Below are 21,061 nucleotides of genomic sequence, written 5' to 3' on the forward strand. Positions count from 1 at the left end.
CATCAGCAGTGCTTGCTTCTCCAAGTGTGGCCCAGGGCCCAGCACCACCAGAGGCACCTGGGGACTTGTTAGGGAAATGCACTCACTTGCCTCCCCCCACCCCCAGCTGAATTAGGATCTGCATCTAACAAGATCCCAGGGGATTCATTCTTAGCTGCACCCAATTAAACACATGACTTAGGATCTCCCTATTTAAAAACAGAACTCTCCACTGTTTCCACATCACCCACCAACTATGGAGCCCTTTCCTTGGCCCCCTCCTCCCACAACTAACCTTCCTGAAGCCACATCTACACAGGTGGTCGCTCCTACCTCAACTCATGTTTTAACTCCCCGAAATCTGGCTTTCACTCCCACCACCTGGGATCTACAGGTCCTAAGTCTAGGGGGCCCTTTCTCCTCACCCCTCATCAGCACTCTATGCAGTGATCCCCACCCTCCTCTTGGGGATCCCCACCTCTCCTTCCTTCAGTGGCTGGGTATCTATCCCCTCCTCACTTTACTGCCCATGCGCAGGTGAGAGTCTCCATTCATAAGAACTGAAGTCTACCTATGACCTTCAGTCTCAATTCCAGGCCACTACACTTATGAGCCAACACTTGCACTGGTTTTCTATGTCCATTTCAAGTGTCCCAAGCATAACTCTCTCATCCCCAGTGGACGCCAAACAAGCCTGCACCACCCATCTGGCCTCATCTCAGCACCTGACATAACTGGCTCCTAAGTTTGCAAAGCAAGCACTTAAGAACTGTCATAGGAGAATTCCCTGGCAGTCCAGTGGTTAGGCCTCTGTGCTTCCGCTGCAGGGGGGCACAGCTTCAACCTCTGGTTGGGGAACTAAGATCCCACATCCCACATTGCACAGACCCCAAAAAATAACCATTCTCGGTCATCAGCACAATAGCTGGCTTGAGATACACAGAAGAAATGAGTCTATCCACTTATATCCCTTTCCTCAACCCACAGTCTTGGCCAAGTCACATCATTTCTCATCAAGTCTCCTTTAAATGATTCTTGCTTCTATTTTCACCGCAACAATCCATTCTTCATTCGGCAATCTGAACCATCTTTTAAAATTCACATCTTGTCACAGTTCTGCTTAAAACTGTTCACTGGTGTCCCACTGCACCAAAGGGAAAAATACCAATGTTCTTCCATAGCACAGCAACCATAAAACGTACTGTCCACACCAGGGCACTTCTAACAGTCAGAGCAGGCACTCCCCTCTTGAATCCTGGCTCACCAGGAGTAAACTGACGCTGTCCTGGGCAACCCGGCCAGGTGACCAAAGCCAGCTTCCTCTCCAAGCCGGACTCCCACCATCCTGCTCCTGGGCACCCAGTTTCAGCACACTTGCCTCTCACCTGGGGCCTTTGTAGTCACTGTTCTCTGTACCTGAAGTGACCAGGCTCTCCTCCTACCTGGCTTCTCCCTCTGTCAGGGGCCATCTACTCAGAATGGCCTTCACCTAACCAAGTGCCCTCTCTCCATTCTGGGTCTCAGGGCACTCATCACAGGTCTGAAACTTGCTTATTCCCTAGTCCGCAATCTCCCCCAAAAGAATAAAAGATGAGCAGCTACTAACCAGCACCAATCACAGTGTCCTGCTGAAAGTAAGTACATGGCAAATATCTGTTAAACAAACAAGCCTTTAAGGAGTTCATTCCTGGAATCCATTCCACAGAAAATTTGACAGTAACTGGACATCCTGAAGCAGACAATTCTAAATGTCATGATACAGAGAGCTCTCTGATAGATTAAAAAAAAAACAGCCAGATTCTTTGCCGCTCCTCCTGTAAGAACCAGAGTCTATTTCCCTCCACTTCCCGTCTGAGCTGAGCCTCATAAGCTGAGTGGCCAACAGGCCGTAACATGCGTGACACTGTGTGACTTCTACAGATGGCCGCAAAGAGCCGAGCACCTTCTGCTCCTGGCCCTTGGAACTCAGTTACCATGAGACGCCTTAATCAGCCCTCTGCAGAGGCCACACGGAGAACAGAGGTGCAGCCTGGCCAAAGTCCATGCAGATAAGGTGGTCCTGGAAGTGCAGACCCAGCCGTTGTGCCAGCTGACTGCAAATGCACAGCCCCCCACACAGGGTGAGCTGAGCTCTGAGGCCCTGACCTAACTGGCAAGGGGGAACACACAGCTATTGTGTGAAGTCATCAGGCTTGGGGGCCAGTTTGTGAGGCAGCAACAGGAAACTGATGGAAGGCCTCGAGGAAGAAGTTTTTCACAAGCAGAATGCATGTTAGTTGAAGTCACAGTTCTCACTCTTGGCCCTGTGATGTTCTGGGCTGGCTCCCCCTTGGCGGTTAAGCAACAACCCTGTAGCCCAACCGCACCTTATGACAAGTAACTACCGGTGTTCCCAGACAAGAAACAACGAACCCAGAAGCAAGGGGAGAGCACTGCCAGGGCCCGGGGGCCGGGCGCTTCCATGAGGGACGGAAGGGGCAGAAGGGGTGCCCCGTGCCATCTCCCTCTCCCATTTCTGATCTGGGTCGACCCGTGTGTCCCTTTTCCTCCTCCCTGGTCCTCAAAGGACAGCTGGTAGAATGAACACTGGCAGCAGCCTCTACCCATTCCTGTGAAAATTACCCCCAAGGACATCATTCTTTTGTTCCCATGACAGAAAAACAAGACAGCCACAAAAAAAACTTGGCTTAAGAGCCCTTCCAGCACAGGGCCTGTCTTAGCTCCCCAGACACTCAAAACCCTAGCTGGTGAATGGGCTCCACAGACCCAGAAAACAGAGTTGACTGCCGCTAGCCAAAATGAACATGCTTTAAGCCCAGCAAGTTTAGGAACCCTGTGTATTTAAAAAAAAAAAAAAAAAAAGCAAAATATTTAAAAGTAAATCCGATTACAGGAAAGGAGAAATATCGTATGATATCCCTCATACAGAGAATCAAAGAGACTCACAGACAAAGAAAGTACTTATGGTTGCTACAGGGAAGGGATAGTTAGGGAGTTCTCTACACACTGCTATACTTAACATGGATAACCAACAAGAACCTGTCGTAGAGCACATGGAACTCTGCTCAATGCTATGTGCTGGCCTGGACAGGAGGGGAGTTTGGAGGAGTATGGATATCTGTGTATGGATGGCCAAGTTCCTTCACTGTTCACCTGAAACTATCACAATATTACTAATTGGCTATACTATAATACAAAAGAAACGGGACGCAGAGGATGAGATAGATAGATAGCATCACCAACTCAATGGACATGAGCTTGAGCAAAGTCCGGGAGATAGTGGAAGACAGAGGAGCCTGGTGTGCTACAGTCCATGGGGTTGCAAAGAATCAGACACGACTGAGCAACTGAACAACAAAACAAAAAGTTTAAAAAAAAAAAAAAAAAGTAAATCTGACCAGCAAAACTCCAATTATATATACAAACTCTTCTTTAAAATATACATTTATCAATCATGTTTGATCAACACTCCAAGATTTACAAAAGACAATATAGGTTCCTAACCTCAGATACTGCAGAAGGGAATGGCAACCCACTCCATATTCTTGCCTGGAAAATTCCATGGACAGAGGAGCCTGGCAGACTACAGTCCAGAGGGTCGCAAAGTCAGACATGACTGAGCGACTAATACTTTGTTACAAGAAAGGAGAGAATGGATACTAGGGGACAATGAGTCATTCCCAGCACAGACCGTGAATGGAGGGAATAGATGTGGTACAGTAGACAAGGAAAAAGCAGTTGGACATCTGAAAAACAAGGCTACTGCCTGAGGAAAAGATGTACTCCATCTTGAGCCAGGCAATTGGAAGCATATTAAGTTGTGTTTTATGAAGGAAACCAGACCCATTGTTGCGCCCCAGAGGGTAGCTGTATAAATCCTCTGGGTCCTATTTCCTCATTTGTAAAATGGGGAGATAAGACTGATATCTCAGGGCTGTTGTGAGAATTAAATGTGGCACTGGTATGTACAGATTTTATAAATTCTAAAATGGAGGTTAAGTGCAAGCTATTATGATTATACAATCATAAGATAAAAATTTGTTGTTTCTGGTGGTCTGTGAGGAAGGCAAGTGTCCGAATAGAGCGCTTGGTGGTAAAGTTGTTTGTGCTTTCCTCATGGGCTCAATGAACTAGCTAACTAGCCTTCCTTTAATATTCCTTAGCTATAAATTCTCTGATCACATGACAGCCACTGGTGGTGTTAAAAGACAAAGGACACAACTTTAGGAAGGGGTTTTGTATTTCAGAAAGGTCTATACAAACACAAGGCTTCCCAGGTGGTGCAACGGTAAAGAATCTGCCTGCCAAAGCAGGCAACAAGGATTTGATCCCTGGGTCAGGGAGATCCCTGGAGAAGGAAATGGCAACCCACTCCACTATTCTTGCCTGGAAAATTCCACGGAGAGAGGAGCCTGGTGATCTACAGTTCATGGGTTTCAAAGAGTTGGACACAACTGAGCACACAGGAGCAACTCAGATATACAAAGGCTGCTAAATATTAAGTCCTAAACATATTTTAATTTTCCCAATTCTCACCCTCTTATATGAAGACTTTTCCTCAGATCTCCCAGATCTCTACAGGACCATGCTATCCACTATGGCTATTTTTGCCATGTGTTTTTGTTTTTATTTTAATTTAACCACGTATGCGTGCCTGCCTGCTAAGACGCTTCAGTCAAGTCTGGCTCTTTGTGACCCCATGGGCTGTAGACCACCAGGCTCCTCTGTCCATGGGATTCTCCAGGCAAGAATACTGGAGTGGGTTGCCATGTCCTCCTCCAGAGTATCTTCCCAATCCAGGGATCGAACCTGAGTCTCGTGTCTCCCGCACTGCAGGTGAATTTTTTTTTCTTTTTACTGCTGAGCCATCCAGGAAGCCCCTCATTTAACCATGAAAGTGAAAGTGAAAGTCACTCAGTCGTGTCCAATTCTTTGCGACCCTATGGACTACACAGTCCATGGAATTCTCCAGGCCGGAATACTGGAGTGGGTAGCCTTTCCCTTCTCCAGGGCATCTTCCCAACCCAGGGATCAAACCCAGGTCTCCTGCACTGCAGGCAGATTCTTTACCAGCTAAGCCACAAGAGAAGTCCAGGAATACTGGAATGGGTAGCCTATCCCTGCTCCAGTGGATCTTCCTGACCCAGGAATCAAACCGGGGTCTCGTGCATTGCAGATGGATTCTTTACCAACTGAGCTATCAAGCAAGCCCATATTAAAGCTAAAAAGTCACACAGGTGACATTTCAACAGCTACATGTGGCTACCATATTATATAATACAGACTACAAAGTATCTCCACCTCTGAAAAAAATTCTACTGTTCAAAGCTCATTTAAACTACAGAAATTAAAAGCAAAGTCAAAAAACTTTTGCCTGTGATAGGGAAATTACCATTTTCAGGAGCAGAGGTTTTCCCCTTCTATATCTACTAAATAATTTCAGGTTACCAAATGGTTGGAATTGTTCACCCCCTGAATCTCAGCAACACCCCAGCAACTCCAGGCACTCTCTTTGTCCAACCAGCATCACCTCAATCTGTGAGTACATGTTCAGACCAGAAGAGATGCTGCTGTAAAGCTGAAGAGCAGCGCGCTACCAGCAGCTTAGCCTTTTCCTGAATATGTCATGTTTTAAATTATGGGAAACGTATGCAGTCAATTCCCATATCTTAAGAAATTGTACAGAGGATATGACAGTCTGTTACTGATTCAGAAGCACGTTTTAGATGCCAAGCCAATTAGTGTCCAGCCTCAAGTCCATCGGTTCCCATGAAGGCTCCATGCCCCTTTCATTACCTCTCGGATCTACAGCAGCCACCCCCAAGCCCACCCCTCAGCGGTTAAGCCACCTCAAGCCTTTCCAGCAGTCCCTTGTCCACTCTCAGGAAAACTGCCTGCAATTCAGGTCTCCTCAACCTGGCTGTGTGGCACAGGTGCTCACGGCGCTCCTCTAACCTACCCGAGTCTCAGGCTTACAGATGGACTGATGGACTTTCAGGAGGTCTGACTCAGTCAAGTCCAAGAACTAACCCTGCCCACACAAATAGCCCCAAACGGGTGCACCCTCTACTTCCAGCCTGCGCTAGCGGAGGGTAAGAGACAGGGCCTCACAACTCGGCACCGTGAGGCAGTAACTGTGCTCAATCAACATGACCAAAAGCAACACTGCTGGCCAGAAAGAGCCTCTCTGAGGAGCTGCCACTCAGGCTGAGAACTAAAGGATCAAGGACTTAGTAATGAAAACAGCAAAAGGAAGGAGACTTCAGGTAGACAGGCAGGCAGACCAGCCTGGAGGTCTGAAAGGCTGGGGTAGAGATACAAATTTAAGAATCATCGAAACTCTCAGTAAATAGCATTTAAAACAGACAAGAACAGATGGGAATGGCCACGATCACCTAAAGACACCCCCCAATAACAGAGGGAAACCTGGAGTCAGGATGGAGAAAGACCAGACCACTGAGGGTATGCAGGGCTGGCCGGAGAGGAACCTCGGAAGGCAACCAAGAAGGACAAACAAGACAGCAGAAGGAGAACCAGGAACCAACAGAAGAGTGTGATGGGCAGAACATGCTGAAAACAGAACATGACCATTTCAGGGCTCTTTCCTCACTGTGCAGGTGGCCTGGCACACATGGAGAATGGACGAGAGCAAGGCAGGGACTCTCCAGGGTCTCCATCCTCTGAGACCACCCTGGACTGAAAAGCCCAGCTCTGTTCCTGAACTTTGGTTCCATGAGACACCCAGCATCCTGATAAGACATTTATCTTTTCTACCTAAGTTCTCTCTATTGGTTTCTTCAAACTGCAACTAAAATTCTCTTTATAAGCTCAGCCATGAAAGGAAGGGAAAGACGTGGGCCACTGGGAACCAGGAAGGCGAGGGGAACAGGCCTGGGAGGAAGCTCCAGGTTAACTGAAGTCGGTTGAAAAGAGGCCTTCAAATATTCTTGTCCACTTGAAACATATGAAAGTGATTTATTTGGAAAAAAAAGGTCTTTGCAGGTATAATTAGTTTTAACTCACAATGAGGTCACATTGGATTAGTCCCTCATCCAATGACTGGTGTTCTTACAAGACCAGAGACAGACTGAGAGAAGGCCATGTGAAAGAGGCAGAAACTGGATCGCCAACAACCACCCAAAGCCAGAAAGAGGCACCCAAGGGAACTGTCCTGCCAACACCTGGATTTCAGACTTCCAGCCTTTGAAACTCTGAGAGAACACATTTCTGCTGGTTTAGCCCCTCAGTCTGTGGTAATGTTACTGCAGCCCCAGGAAACTAACACTTCAGAGCCAAACAGAAGAACCCCTGAAAACCTTAAGTGAGACAGCATCCACAAAGACAGAAATAAAGAGCAGGGGTCAGATTGGAGAAGCACGTGAGGAAAGGAAGAAGGCGAACAAGGTAGAGGTCACCAGCAGGGGTGGTAAAGGAAGCGGACATGCCAGTGCTTGCACCACACTAGGCACGGGGTAAGCATTCCATTTGCACCATCTCAATTCATCCTCACCACTCTCCTGGAGATGGGGAAACTAGGAGAGGAGTTAAATAACCTGCTTACCACCTCAAAGCTCAGACTGCAGAGCCCGGATGTCCAGTTCATGAGCACAGGGAAGCCAGGGAGGAAGCAACGCCATCAACAGTTGCACAGTTAATAGTCATGTTTTCAAAGATGACCTTCAGAAATACATGTAATGTATTAACAAAGTAGAGCAGAATTTAAAAATCTAAGTATACAGTGTGACCTCCAATCTGGAGAGGTATCTCTGAACACACGTGCACGAGCAATACAAAAGACTAAGGGAAATACAGTATTACAAGGCTATTCCAGAGAGGTCAGTGATTGATTCCCCCTCATTTTTATAATACTGATGTTGTACTATAAACAATTAAACACTTTTATTATTAAAATAAAAAATTTAAAGATAAAAACTGGAGACAATAAAATAGACTTGCTGAAAGGACATTTTTATAAAAATAACAACAGTGCTGGCTCAGGGGGAACAGGAACAGGCCCTCAAAGGAAGAGGACAGGAGGGACGGAGGAACTGAGGTAGTGGAGACAGACCGCCTGTCCACAGAGTTTAATTTTAAATAGAGAGAGAGAAAAAAAGAATAATGGCTGAAAAAGACACCAAGATTAACTGGGAGGTTGAGTTATATAAGACTTATTAGTCACATTTGAAGGTAGAACAGAAAGAGCCCCGAAGAAGAAACTAAAGATAAAAGTGTAGGTGAGCACATCCTCAAGTGGAAGAACCTTCTCTTTAATAATCTATGAAGGAGGCAGAGGCAGACACAATAGTCCTAAGAGATGGGAGACTGGAGAGGCATGCATGCTAGATGGTCCATGGTCTAACAGGTAAGAGCTCTGGAAGCAAATAACTGACATTCAGATATGGGTTCAGCAGATTCCTAGCTGTAATTCTGGCCAATTACCTAATCTCCCTGACAGGTTTAGCCATCTGTGAAATGGGTCTACTCACAGGACCAGGCTCAGAACTGATGAGTAGATCAGAGTGTAATACCATCAAGCTCTTGGCATGGCATCTAGCTAACAGACTAGGTGCCTAACAAGCATGAGCTAACAACACTGGTCACCTGCAAAATGCAAATTCATCTACTGCCGAGGGAACTGCAGGTGGAGGATGGAAGGGCCATGGTTTGAAGTACTTTATTTCAACAGGGTTATCTTCAACCACCTCTTCCAACACATTTTATATATAGGAACATCTATGCCAAATGGAAAGTAACATCCATTTCCCAAGCCTTCATTTCAGTTCCTAGCTCAGTCCTGTCTCAGGGCTTCTCCCTTTGTCCAGATATCTGCCTGGTTCATCCCCTAACCTCCTCCTGCACTCGACCTCAAATGTTTCCACCATCCTTTTCTTTAAAAAAAAAAAGAAAAAAAAAATTTATTTATTTGGCTGCACCGGGTCTTGGTTGTGGCATGCAGGATCTAATTCCCTGACCAGGGATTGAACCAGGGCCCCTGCTATGGGACCACGGAGTCTTAGCCACTGGACCACCCAGAGAAGTCCCTCTACCACCTTTTAAAAGGAAATCCCAGCCATCTCTGAAGCCCTGCCCTAACTTCTTTTTCAGCACCTTTTTCCTTTTCCTGCTCACCACTGCCATCGAACAGATACTTCCCTTGTGGTCCAGTGGTTAAGGCTGCACTTCTACTGCAGAAGGCAAGGGTTCAATCCATGGTCAGAGAACAAAGATCCCACATGCCACACAGCACGGTCAAAAAAGAAAAAAATAAGTAAAATTAATCCCCTTCCTTCAGAGCCTCCCCCTACCCCACTGCCACTCATCGGCGCTGGGAAGTCCTGACCACTGAACCCTCGACGACTTCTCATTCCCAACCAAACCTGCTTCTCTGATACTTCCCTCCCCTCACCCCCCAGAGACGCTCACAGGAGCTGACACTACTATGATGTTCTTCCAACTCTTTTCACTCCTCTGAGCAGCTTTGCCTCTGCCCATCCTGCTACACGCAAGCTGCACCCGTGGGTCTTCAACCTTTAGAGAATCTCCAGGTGGTTCTTCTCCCTGGGAAAAGGCACAACCCTACACCTTAAGGACACATCAGGCCAGGGTGCCTGTCTCCAGAGAAGGGTCTCACTGGTCCCTGCAGGCGCCTGGCCAAGGCCCTCAAGTGGTCCTTCAAGGTAAGCACTGCACTCCTCTCCCATCGTGCTGCTCGGAGGCCGAGGCTCAGGCTTCCTGTACGTTCTTCACTGGTGAGGACCCCAGGGGCTCTTGTTTACATAGGTTAGATCAACGGGTATTTACTATGTGAGAAACTAAAGCAGAGACTTTCTAAAAACGTTCAATAAGCATACTGCCTGTTACCAAAAACAATATTTTTACAAAGTATAACCAGAAAAATAACTTGGAGAGAAGAGTAGCAACATTGTACATGTGAGCAAAGCTGTTAAGTGTCTGCCCAGGGGTGGGAGGGGGGAAGCAGGTCAATCTAGTGCCACACTTTGTCCAGTTGAAGGAGGTGAGGAACATTCTCACACAAATACATGGTAGGAAAAGGGAGTGACTTAGCCTTCTCAAATAAATGTCGACTGTCTTCTTTGATACTACATCAAAACTTGAAAAGTGGTAAGCTTCTTAAAGTTCTGATGTGGAATCTGAAACCCTGTCAGTTAACTGTTCACACTGTTACATCAAACACCAGGGGCCTCACTCCACTCTGATGCTTTGAATGAATCTTTTACCTATCCCTGAGTTCCAAGCATCACATACTGGCCATGGGAAAACATCACCTCCCTGAGTTAAGCAGATCTTCCCAACGTTGACACATTTTATTATATAACATTAAAAAAAGAAACATTTCCTTAACATCTCCACCTATCTTGAAAGAAAAGTACCAGGAAGCTGTCAAGCTCATGATAGCAGAATCAAGTTTTCCAAAATTCAAATTTCCATCTGAAAGCTCAAATTTTATCACTGCCAACAATGTCAGTTATTTTCCTTGAAGTATCTGGTTCACTTCATTCGTTTTTAAGAAAATATCTGCCAAGTTCCCCTGTCTAAACAGTCATCATTTTCTGTCAGCTGTTCTTTCAACTCAAGTAATGGCATAGCTGCTGTCCAGACTCTCATAGGTGAAGATGCTACATTAGGATCAGTGCTTTATGCTGACTTCCCATTTTGTCACAGAGACCAGTAAAAAGATGAGTACTCAGGTTGCAGTTTAATAAAACTGACTTTTATTGCTTCATCAAAGACATTAAACTGGATTTTTTTTTTACCACAAGTTCACAGCGGTGAAGAATACTATGACTACAATAACCATCAAGAACTTCCAGATGTACAAGCTATATTTAGAAACGACAAAGGAACCAGAGATCAAATTGCCAACATCCTCTGGATCATAGAAAAAGCTAGAGAATTCCAGAAAAACATCTACTTACGCTTCATTGACTACGTTAAAGCCTTTGACCGTAGATCACAACGAACTGTGGAACATTCTTCAAGAGATGGGAATATCAGACCACCTTACCTACCTGCTATGAAACCTGTATGCAGGTCAAGAAGCAACAGTTAGAACCAGACATGGAACAACGAACTGGTTCCAAATTGGGAAACAAGTACGTCAAGACTGTAAACTGTCACCCCGCTTATTTAACCTATACACATAGTACATCACGTGAAATGCCGGACTAGATGAAGCACAAGCTGGAATCTCAAGAGAGCTGGGAGAAATATCAATAACCTCAGATATGCAGATGACACCACCCTTATGGCAGAGAGCGAAAAGGAACTAAAAAGCCTCCTGATAAAAGTGAAAGAGGAGAGTGAAAAAGCTGGCTTAAAGCTCAACATTCAAAAAATGAAGATCATGGCATCCAGTCCCATCACTTCACAGCAAGTAGATGGAGAAAAAATGGAAACTGACAGACTATTTTCTTGGGCTCCAAAATCACTGTGGACAGTGACTGCTGCCATGAAATTAAAGGACCCTTACTCCCTGGAAGAAAAGTAATGACAAATCTAGACAGCATATTCAAAAGCAGAGACATCACTTTGCCTACAAAGGTCTGTATAGCCAAAGGTATGATTTTTCCAGTAGTCATGTACAGATGTGAGAGCTGCACAATAAAAAAGGCTGAGCACCGAAGAACTGATGCCTTCGAACTGTGGTGCTAGAGAAGACTCTTTGAGAGTCCCTTGGACAGCAAGGAGATCAAACCAGTCAATCCTAAAGGAAATCAGTCCTGAATATTCACTGGAAGGACTGATGCTAAAGCTGAAGCTTCAATACTTTGGCCACCAGATCCGAAGAGCCAACTCATTGGGAAAGACCCTAATGCTGGGAAAGATTGAAGGCAGGAGGAGAAGAGGACAACAGAGGATGAGATGGTTGGATGGCATCACTGACTCAATGACTTTGAGCAAACTCAGGAAGATGGTGATGGACAGGGAAGCCTGGCATGCTGCAGTCCATGAGGTCGCAGAGTTGGACATGACTAAGCAACTGAACAACAACAAAAATCACTGTAAAAGGGTTGGTACCACAGCCCTGATTTGTGCTACAGAACCAGCAGTGTCAACCACCACTGCTCTTGTACCATTAGAGGGAATGTCAACACAGTGAAAGTCAAATGACATCTTAATATGATCCTAACAGTGAAAGTGTTAGTTGCTCAGTCCTGTCCAACTCTTCGTGATCCCATGGACTGTAGCCCTCCAGGCTCTTCTGTCCATGGGATTCTCCAGGCAAGAATACTGGAGTGGGTTGCCATCTCCTTCTCCAGGGGATCTTCCTGACTCAGGGATTGAACCTGGGTCTCCCACACTGCAGGCAGATTCTTTACTGTCTGGGCCATTAGGGAAGCCCAGATCATGACACTATCTTGGACCTAATGAGTCCCAGAGTCCACAGATGGTACTCCTCAGACCCTTCACTCTAAGTAATGGTGACACCCAAGACTTCAACCACCATCTAAATACTAATAATTCATTCAGACCACTCCTCCAGGGCTCTACATTCACAAGTAACAAAAGTCAACAATTCGACAAACACTTCAGCGTTTCGGAGACTGGTAATACTGCAGTTGAACCAAAGTGCCTGTCTTCATGGAGCTTAGACCTAGTGGGCAGATCAACATAAAGATTAGGGGGACAGAGCAAGGGAAGAAAGAGATTAACAGGAGTGGAGAATGGCCTCAAGGAGGGGATATGGGTACAAAGACCTTAATGAAGGGAGTGGAGGGTACCAACAAACCTCCAGAAGAGCTTTGCAAAGGGGAGTAGAAAGAATAAGAGCTGGTGTGTTCTGATGCAGAATATGGGAATGTCTCCTGGGGTCCTCAAAACCAAGGTGCAAAGTTCACTGTGTCTTCTCAGCAAACCACTGCTCATTTTAGTAAATGCAAGACAGGCCACCCAGATATCCAGGAGAGAAACCTGTACTCACTCATTCCCTTCTGACCTTCCACTAAGTCATCAAGGAATCTCAGTCACCAGCTACCAGCTTTTCAACCCTGACCCAGACTCCCTTCCTCTTTATAGTATCCCATCTGAAATTCCTCCTTCCTCTGAGCATGCTCCAAGTTCAAGTACCAAGTGACTCGTTCCTGATCAGGTAAATCGTCTTAAAACCCTTTGAAAGTTTCCTAGAGCCCTCAAGGTAAAGGTGCAAGTTCTTTACCAAGGCTCTGACCTCTTGGGTGTCCGTTTCTCACCACTCTCCAGCTCTGTGGAACTTATGTCCCTGGATGAATCATGTTTTTTCATTCCGTAATTTTACTGAGCACCTATCCTGCAATATGGGCTTCCCTTGTGGCTCAGCTGGTAAAGAATCTGCCTGCAATACAGGAGACCAGGGTTCGATCCCTGGGTTGGGAAGATCCCCTGGAGAAGGGAAAGGTTACCCACTCCAGTATTCTGGCCTAGAGAATTCCATGGACTGTATAGTCCATGAGGTTGCAAAGAGTCGGACACGACTGAGCAACTTTCACTTCACTTCATATCTCGCAATACAGGGCTTCCCAGGTGACGGAGTGGTAAAGAACATGTCTGCCAGTGCAGGAGATGCAAGAGATGCAGGTTTGATTCCTGTGTTGGAAAGATCCCCTAGAGAAGGAAATGGCAACTCACTCCAGTATTCTTGCCTCGAAAATCCCACGAACAGAAGAGCCTAGCAGGCTCTTGGGGTCCAAAAAGCCAGACACGACTTAGTGACTAAACAACATCTTACACTACCTGGTTCTAGGTGTTGGAGGCAGTGAGTGAAGGCGGCCAACTGGTTGCATGAAAAATACGGTCCATCTCCTCAGCCTGGAACACTCTTTCCTTCTGCTTCACGCACCAGGCAGGATCCAACTGGAGAATCCTTCCAGTCTCAACATTTTCCAGCAAACCTGCAAGATGGTGGCAGCCCTGCTGCTCCAGCCCCTCGCCTACCTGCCTGCCCCCTGGGAGCTGTCAGCTTTGGCTTGGCACTCACACGAGACTGCAGTTGATTCTTATGAAAATCCCTGAAACCTGAGGTCCCCTGGCAAGACATCTAAAAATGTTGGAACCGGATGGGTGGGGGCTCCAGTGTGTAGTGATGAAATGAAAATACAGATTAAACTGGATTAAAAGAGAAAGATGGTGAACACCAGGTTTAAAATATTTGGCTGTGGTTCTGCCACTCCCAGCAACTGGTCAGTCCCTGAATGGGTGAACGGGACGATGGTGGAGGAAGCCTCTACCATGAAGAACACAGATACCGCCAAGGAACTCTGCCTTCTGTCTGTGAAACTGCACTACTCCACACTGGCCAGAGAGGCCATCAAAGCCGCCCTGGCTGACTACAAACTCAAACAAGAAAGAAGAGGACAAGTAGAAACGAGCCCTTGGGGAAGCCTTTTGCAGGTCACATGGGGGTGCTCCCCACTCCCACTCTGCAGTTCCTTGCAAATAGGTGTTCAGAAGCCCTAGCACTGAAACCAGAGATGCGGGGCTTGGACAGCACCTGCTGCTCACGCTGATTCTAGTGCAAGAGACACAGCGAGCTTCAAGTCGGCACAGTCATGAGGCACACAACTATCTAGTGTTCCTGAATCCATTTGGGGGAAGATTACCAGTAGAATACCTTGGCAAGACTATTTGATAAAACTGAGCAAATATATAACACAAGCCTGCATGTATGTAATAAATCAAGAAATGTAAGACTCTCCCCAAAAGAAACATTTTCCCTAGGAAGCCATGGCTGAACTCTAAAGTAGGTTAGGTGCCCCTGTGACCCATCTCCCTGTTTTTCACTTTGTAACATAAGGCCCTGGGCCACGCCCATTCTACAACAATTTACACTCAATAAGGAGCAGCAAAGGTGCTGAATAAGACACAAATTTCAAGTTATGGCACTTTTGAGAACATATGAAAAATATTTCATTGTCACTAGTTGACAAATTAAGGGATGCCAAAAACTGTTTTGTGAACTCTCAAATAATTTGGCATCATAAACGAGGGGGGGGGGGGAGTGAGATCTTTAAAAAATAAACAATCGTTTTACCAATTTCAAAATAAATTATAGGATCAAAATTACCCTTTAAAGGTAAAAGAAAGCCTTTTGAACAAAACGAAACTAGACACAAAGCTATTCATACGATGCACAGAGAACCAGTGGTGGCCAGAAAGGGGCGGGGGGCAAAGTAAGTGAAGGGGAGACAAGCTGCAGGGGCATAACACACAGAGTAAGAAAATGGTCAATATGGGAATTCCCTGGCGGTCCCATGGTTAAGACTCCAAGAGGTGGGGGTCAGGAAATTAATATCCCACCTGCTGGGCCCTGTGGCCAAAAAAAAAAAAAACTGTTACAAAGCAAGGTCAACAGCAACAGAAATGGTGCTCTCAGCACAGAGAACTGCCAGTCAAGCAGTGTTCCAAGTGCTGCACACACTCCTTACAACCACCCTAGGAAGGAGGGGCTTGTGTGCCTGCTTTACACATGAGGAAACAGAGACATGGAAGTCAAAACCAAATCCAAACCTTCAAGTTACAGAACTGAGTTCTAACTCAGACAGTCTCAGTCCTTGGAGAAACGAGTGCATTTCTTTCTGTCCCTGATATTCAGAAATTATCTTAAAGTTCCCATGACAATTTTTTTGGGGAAACCTATTGTAGAAACTTTAATACTCTCTTGTCTAGTTAGTAGTGTTCAAAATTTTTTAAAATATTTATTTATTTGGCTGTGCCAGGTGTTAGTTGCGGCAGGCAGGATCTTTACTTGCAGTATGTGAACTGTTAGTTGTGGGAAATGGAATCTAGTTCCCTGACCAGAGATGGCCCTGCATTGGGAGCATGGAGTTTTAGCCAGTGGACCACCAGGAAAGGCCCCAGAATTTTTTAAAGCTTTACCAACTACAACACTTGGACAGGTAATCAAGAGAATCTGTATCTGCATCAGGAGTATATTTTACAGTTGCCACAGGACTGAGTCAGAAGACACACAGACAAGCATAAAGACACAACAACCCACAAGTAAACAAGAATATATTCGACCAAATCCCTTAGTACTCTAGTCCAGACAGATTAAAGAACAGCTTTGCCCCCTTGATAAAATATACTATTAAGCCTGGAGCAGGAATTCCCTGGCAGTTCAGTGGTTGGGACTCCTGGGCCCAGGTTCAATTCCTAGTCAGGGAACTAAGATCCTGCAAGCCACAAGGTGGCCAAAAAACAAAGGGGGATCCTGGGGCAACTCATTATTAAATTGTCAACTTTTATCAGTGGCAATATGGATTCAACTTGATAATCTCTTAGAATTATTATTTTAGATAATCTTGGTCTTTTTAATCATGAGTTTTTAAAAATGTTTTTTTCCCCAGAATTTTTACTTAGTCAAATAAGGGAATCCTCAAGTTTCTAAAAGAAAGAAAAGAAAGCAACATTGCTCTATAAAATGGGAAGCTTTTCTATCATTGGAAGTGAGCAGTAATTTCCGTGGATAACTGCGGCACCTAAAGGCAAGCACTGCCACAAGAACAAGGGGGCTAAAAGGTTTTAAATGCTATTAGCATTCCTCTAATCCACTGACCAATTCAAGTGTCTACAGAATTGCCTGTATTTCTTAAATGAGAGTTTAAGTCTGGAACAAAACCCAAAGCTCTAAAAAGAAGTGGGACTCCATTCTTTTCCCAGAAGAGTCAACGTGCTGTTCCATTACTCAATACACAGCCACTCTCTCCACGTACATTTGGACCTATCTGGACCATGTCTTCCTTCCAGTAATGTTACACAATCAGTTTTGTAAATTACTTCTCTGATATCAGTTTCAATTTCAATTTCTTTTTACCCCCTCATTCTATGTTCACTACACCACTCACTCAACTGAACTGCCTGCTTCATAAATTCTCAAACCACTCTTATCTACAAATGCAAACCTGAGATCAGAATTTACACCAACGTTAAAAAATTCAGAGTCTGACTCTGTGATCCCATGAACTGTAGTCCACCAGGCTCCTCTGTCCATGGAATTCTCCAGGCAAGAATACTGGAGTGGGTTGCCATCTCCTTCTCCAGGAAATCTTCCTGACCCAGGGATTGAACCCAGGTCTCCCACACTGCACGCAGACTCTATTGACTGAGCCACCAGGGAAGCCTAAAAAATGCTAAATTTTTTCTGTTCAATGCTTTATTAGACTCATGCTAAATAAGGCTTTTAAAATAATATGGCATGCCATATGGTCAAGCTGAGATAATAAAATTGGGAATATCTATTACCAATCCACTAATACTAAAAGCCAAAGTCTGTAGACAGTAAGAACTTAATCCCATTTAGAAACCAACATGAGCCAAATCTTTTGGGCATAGAAAAAAACAATCAAATGAAGACACTACAATAAATGCCAATACTGCATGTCACCGTTATCCATTAAGGTGCTCGCTAAGAAGACAACTGATTGTAGGCAAGTCTACATAAAGACCCCTTTCAAAGGTATTTTTAGAAATACAACTTTTCCAAGCAAGCTAAAGGATAAAAAACAGAAAATTTTAGCAAAATAAAATGTAACAGAACAAAACTTTGAGAAATAAATAAACTCCTCATAGAATCAGTGCTCTTCTCATGTGGTCAACATTAGACCTAGGTGATCCAAGCTTTGAAATCAAAGTCACTAAGCATGAAAAAGACTTGACAGCCTTTTGACAATCTTTCAAATCTCTTCTGAGATTAAAATGAAATCTGAGGAAATTTACTTGAACTCCTCCCAAAACAGAAGTAACTCAAGACATCAAACAAAGAGTAATCCTTATTAAGGTATCACTAAAGAGGACATTCCTCTTAGTACTTGCCAGATAATGTAAATATGGCTGTGTCATAAACTCAGGTAACATACAAGCAGAATGGTTCCTACCTGGTGGGTGTTTTCATTTAAGAAAGTGTCAATTCTGAAGCAAAACTGCAGAGTTGAACGATATTCTCTATTAGCATACTCTTGCTCCATTTCTGCAGGAGAGGAGAGGCAGGCCTAACACGCGCCCCCAGGCAGAATTGGGAATGAGCCGCAGGCACAACCATAAAACTCTGCTTTCCTCAACTCACACTTTCTAAAGAAAAACTTGCAGCAATCACAAGGTCTGTGAAACCAGAGGCTTGGTGTGACAGAGGGAGTGAGTCCCGGGAGGAGAGAGGTCCGGCAGTCCAGCCTCACAGCAGCCGGAAATCTTCCCGAACAGGATCCTGCCAGGGCGCCCTCTGACCCTTCCAGTTGCACTCCATTTCTGACAGCTCTGTCAGAAAGTTCAATCCGGCCAAAAGCTCCCGCCCGGTTCTGCAGTCTGGAGGTTCTCAGACCTGTTTCCATATTGGTGGCAAGCAGCCCTGTCCCCAGCCACACACACGTATTAGTAAGGAAGCAAAAAAGGAACTGCCTGTTAGCTTTCTTTTTGCAATGTGTACCTTCCGGAAGAAATCCAGAACAGGCCCTATCTATCTAAACAGGACTCAAACTAAAACCTTCCTTTGACATAAGAATCCCCTCCAAACCAAAAAAAGACTACAGCCTCAAATTAGAAAACGAGGACTCAGGTAAAAATTTTACGGATAACAATGGTCTTCAGACCTTATCTAGGGTCTGGGGTTGAAGGAACTTCTCATAAAGCTAAAACTTCCATTTATTTGCTTATCATGAAAAATAGCTATATATTTTTCCTAATAATCTCGTAGGCAACTGCTTAAATCATTAAATATTACTTGAGATCACTGTGTTAAACAAGTAGCAACATGGAAATAGAAAAACAAAAACAAAAGGCCTCTAACCTAAACCAAAACTACAGATGAAAATATATACATCGTGTATGCATAAACTCAGTAATGTACTCTTTAACTGTAAATGTCCACCAACTTCCTTTGCCCAAATAAACACCCGTTTCCCCAAATAAACACCCGTTTCCCCAAATAAATACACTGCTGTTTTCCTTCAGGCCGTGAGTCTCCCAAACCTAACTCAAAAGGGTCCATGAAAAAGACACTAATCACAGAAGCTCCCGCTACTCAGGTATGCTAACTCGGTAATTTAAAGGACACTAGAAACGTGTGGACACCATTGGAGTCAAATAGCAACTCGCAAGGAAAAAGACAGGGTTTTCAAAGTCCGATGGCTCAGCGACCCCCGGGAGGAATCTTCAGCGCTCCCCACCCCTCCGGGGCCAAGGGGGGCCCCGGGCGCGGCCCCGGGCGGCGCCCCCGGAGCCCCGCGGCGCGGGCGGCGCCTCACAAAGGCCGCGCGGCGGACGCGCCATCTTGCCGGGCCGCCGAGGGCCATTCATTCGGCGCGGGGCGCGGGGGCCCGGCCGCCGCCCGCAGGCTGCGCGCCGGCACCGGGGCTTCGGGCGGCCCCGCTCGGGCCGGGCGGCGACCGTGGGGCCGGGGCTCGCGCTCGCTGGGCGCTTTGTCCGCCCCGCGAGCCCTCGGCGCCGCTTCCTCATTTCTCCGCCGCGGCGACGCCGGCCTCTCCTCCAGCCGCCGAAAGGCCGCTTTTCTCGCAGCCCGTCCTCCCGTGGCCAAGGATGGCGCCCACCGCCCAGCGTGGGACAGGGCCGCCACCGCCTTTGTTCTCGGACCATTCGGAGCCCCTCCTCCGGGCCACCTCCCAGGCGCCGGCGGAGGGGCGCCGGCCCCAAACCCCCAAACCACGGAGTCTCCGGCCCCGCCCCCACCGCGGACCCCAGGACCCGGACCGCAGGCCTGCACCAGGGACCCCAGACCAGAGGCCCGGACCTGGACTCCAGACGCCGGCGCCCCAACTCCCGGCCCCGAGCCCAGGACCTCGGCCCCAGGCCCCGCCGAAGCCCGCGGGGTCCTCGTCGCCCCCGCCCGGAGGACCCCACCCGGGCGGGGCAGGAAGACTCGGACAGGCAGCCGGGTGGGGGCGGGGAGGGTGGGGGCGGGGCGGTCCTGGCGGGCGGGCGACCGGGGGGCGATGGGGAAGGCTGGTGGTGGGGAAGACGGCCAGGGCTAGCGGTCTGGGACAGAGGTCGCAGTTGAGGATGGGGCCGTCGCGCTCACCTCGACGCCGCGTCCCGCCTGCCGCGCCCGCTCCCCTCCGCCTCAGCCGCCTCGGCCGCCGCTCCAGGAGGTGGTCGCGCTCCGGCCGCTCCGCGGGCGCTGCGGGCAGGTGCGCCAGCGAAGCTCGGTCCGGTCGGTCCCGCGGCGGCTGCTCCGCTCCCGCGCCCGCTCCCGCTCCCGCCGCCGCCGCCTCCGTCCGCCCCTCAGACGCCTCCAGCCATCGGGATGGGCGCGGCGGCCCCTGCCCGCAGCCTCGGGAAACCCCACGGTCGCGTCACCGCGCACGCCGCGCGCGCACGCCCCGCTCGGCTGAGTCTCAGGCGCGCGCGCGCGCTTCGTCCCTCCGCCAGCCCCCCCCGCGCGCGTGCGCGAGCCGCTTAAAGGGGCAGCGCCGTACCCTCGCGGAACCTCCCTAGTAGCCTCCAAGTCAGACTCGCCTCTCCCCCTGCCAGGCTCCGCTCCGCAGAGGCCGGAGCGCGGGGCACTGCGTAGGGTGGTCTGCCCGCTGTCGACTCAATAGGTTCCCAGCCAAGTGGACTTAGATGAAGGACGCCGGGCGGGAGCCTGCCACCGCACCCGGCGCTCAGCATCTGAACTCCGCTCCCCTGTACACGCGCACGTAAAGCCCCGGGCGCTCCACATCTGCATTGAGCACCCGGCACACACACCAGCATACCCCCAACCCATGCTGACCCATACCCACGCTGTGTCGGCCTCAGGGACGCCTGGCTTCCGCCTGCCCGCAGAGTGGACCCCCTGCAGCCCAGGGTCAGGGCTGTCCTCAGAGGTGCCCGTGGGGCTCCAGTGAGCTGGGCAGGTGCGGGCAGTGTGGCTTCGGTAGTCAAGGTTCTCCTGTCTGGAATGGCCACCTGAGCATGGAGGTGTGACCACGAGAAGGAGAACGACTGTCAGTAGGGACTGATAGTCTGCTCCCGGCAGATAGTCTGCTGCGGCAGAGTTAGCCAGGGAGCTAAGAATCAAAGACCCCCTGGTGGGGGAGGGGGAAGGAGGTGGCGATCAGGGGGAAGGAGGTCAGCTGTGAGCAGCCAGCAGTCTCCG

At 47.8% G+C, this 21,061-nt stretch overlaps 1 protein-coding gene across 2 annotated transcripts in view; it reads right to left on the reverse strand.

The window, feature by feature from the left end:
• The window catches only part of GNB1 (G protein subunit beta 1), a 75,916-nt gene extending 55,668 nt beyond the window's left edge, over positions 1–20,248 (reverse strand). Inside the window, exon 1 of one of the 2 annotated variants that reach the window (XM_043484517.1) lies at positions 20,003–20,248. The gene's annotated coding sequence lies outside the window, so the exon portion shown is untranslated. The remainder of the gene's footprint in view (positions 1–20,002) is intronic. The other variant, XM_043484516.1, reaches the window with a different exon arrangement.
• Between the last annotated feature and the right edge of the window lie 813 nt (positions 20,249–21,061).

This window comes from Cervus canadensis, chromosome 13 (genome assembly GCF_019320065.1).
Source record: "Cervus canadensis isolate Bull #8, Minnesota chromosome 13, ASM1932006v1, whole genome shotgun sequence".
NCBI classification, from domain to species: domain Eukaryota; kingdom Metazoa; phylum Chordata; class Mammalia; order Artiodactyla; family Cervidae; genus Cervus; species Cervus canadensis.